Consider the following 2,500-nt stretch of genomic DNA (forward strand, 5'->3'; position numbering starts at 1 on the left):
ACATATGCGGACGACACACAGTTGTATTTGTCATTTAAGCAATCAGACACTTTCAGTGAAGTCGAAGCTGTATCTGCCATGCAGAAGTGCATCTGTGATGTCCGAGCATGGATGAGAGATGATCAGGTTATGCTCAATGATGACAAGACTGAGTTCCTGATTATAGGTACTCGCCAGCAGCTCTCAAAAGTTTCAATCCAAAGCATCAATGTTGGACAGGCTGAAGTCTCTTCTGTAGTCTCTGCGCGCAATCTAGGCACAGGGTTTGATACGCATCTAGATATGGGAACTCATATTACAAAGACATGTAGGAGCGCTTTCTATTACTTGTACAACATTTATTTATTTATTTATTTATTTATTTAGCCATACAACAACAACAACAAAATTACAAGAAAAGAAATGTACTTATAAGTGGACCAGATAATAAAATAAGTAAGTTACTAAAGAACAATTCACGACAGACGTCATATTAGAAAATATCTGTCCAGAGAATCAAGTGAAAAACTAGTACATGCTTTTATTAGTAGTAGATTGGACTATTGTAATAGCCTTTTAGATGGAATCCCGGAGTATCAGACTAGGAAACTGCAACGTGTTATGAATGCAAGTGCAAGACTTATTTATCGCGCGCCCAAGTTCTGTCATACAACACCTCTGCTCGCAGAATTACATTGGTTACCAGTGCGTGCCAGAATACATTAGAAGATACTTCTGATAAGTTATAAAATTTTGCACGGTCATGCGCCTAAGTACCTTTCATGCCTAATTAGCATTCAACAGCCCTCGTTCTATAGCTTAAGACGTAATGACAATGACCCCTTGCTTAAAAGACCAATTGCGAAAACAAAGAAAACAATGGGTGACAGAGCATTTCAGATAGCTGCTCCCCTTTTATGGAACAAGTTACCTCGGTCTGCACGGGAAGCAAGCAACTTACAATGTTTTAAGACTATAATTAAAACTGTTACATTTTTATGCAAGGAATCTTTTCAGTTATCTTAGTAATTTTCTTTTATCCATTAGTCTTTTAGAAGTTCTTTCTGCAGTTGTTATTATTCTATGTTAGATTTTTAATGTAAATAGTTTGTAAGCTTTATTGAAAGACTTGTAAGATTTATAATAAAGGTGTAAGTTTAGTTAAGTTATACACTATTGAGATGCGCTTTTGAATATTGTATAGAAAGGCGCAATATAAGTAATAAATTATTATTATTATTATTATTATTATTATTATTATTATTATTATTATTATTAAAATTCTATGAAGCGGATTCAGAGCCACCTTAAATTACTGAAAAATTATGGTGGGTATGAATCCGCTCCACAGAACTTTTTTCAACTTTGCAGAGAGTTTCATCCTGGCCTACTGATTACTTTTACGCAATAAAAAATTGGGGTCACCGTAGTTAATGCATGGAGGTGGTTATGAAACTCGACAAGTTCCTTTGTTTCAAAACACACCTTTTTTGGAGAACATAACCAATCAAATCCTTCGATTAAATTATACGAAACTACTTTGCAAACCCGTGCGAATCAAAAACAAAAGATTATGCAGGGTTACTGTTAGTTCATAATCTACTGATTACTTTTGCGCAATAAAAAATTGGGGTCACCGTAGTTAATGCATAGAGGTGGTTATGAAACTCGACAAGTTCCTTTGTTTCAAAACACACCTTTTTTCGAGAACATAACCAATCAAATCCTTCGATTAAATTATACGAAACTAATTTGCAAACCAGTGCGAATCAAAAACAAAATCGATTGAGAAACATTCTTTTTAATTTTTTTTAAAATTTTAAACATATCTTTATTATTGTTGCCTGGCGACAACATTGTTCTTGCTTTTGAAGGTTTTAAGGTTTCATAACCAGTTCCTGGATTAACTATGGGGTCAACAACTTTGTTTTGCAGATATGAGCAACTAAAGCCAAAATATAACGTGCTTTTGCAAGGCTTTCCTGTTACCACGCTAACTTTTTACGCCACAAAAATGACCGAATTCTTTTTCAGTAATAATTGGTGTTTGATATGATACCATAACATTGCTGTTACGTGATAAAGTGTTGCAGTGTCATTCCTTCTAATGACAAGGTCCTTTGAAAGTGTTGAAACTCGTTTGAGCCACCTTAAGACTACGACGAAAAATTAATGGACCCAGGTCATTATATGTAAAGCTGTTGGGCTCGAGAAACAGTGTTCTAAAACGAATTCCACTCAACTTTCCGCTATGGGATATCATCAACTTAAAGGACTGATTTTTCAATTTCTCTGATAAAATTCTCCGTCTCTCCACTGCTTTATGCCTAGAGTTTTTCAAAGTAGTAGGAGCAGAAATGTCATGCTATGACATTGAATTGCCCATCGAGTTCCCAAACGAATGCAATTCCTGGTCCAAGACCAATCGTTTGCAAATTTACAAGAAGGATTATCAGAGAACAAGTCATGAACAATCGGAAAGATGCATGCAAAGTCACAGCAACTTCTCTTGGTATTCCAG

The 2,500-nt window shown here is 35.3% G+C and overlaps 1 protein-coding gene across 1 annotated transcript in view; it reads left to right on the plus strand.

Annotated features, from left to right (window-relative positions):
- The window catches only part of LOC138023367 (uncharacterized), a 157,271-nt gene that overhangs the window by 28,515 nt on the left and 126,256 nt on the right, over positions 1-2,500 (plus strand). The gene's annotated exons all lie outside the window — the stretch shown is intronic.

Source organism: Montipora capricornis, chromosome 11 (assembly GCF_036669925.1).
Source record: "Montipora capricornis isolate CH-2021 chromosome 11, ASM3666992v2, whole genome shotgun sequence".
Taxonomy (NCBI): Eukaryota; Metazoa; Cnidaria; class Anthozoa; order Scleractinia; family Acroporidae; genus Montipora; species Montipora capricornis.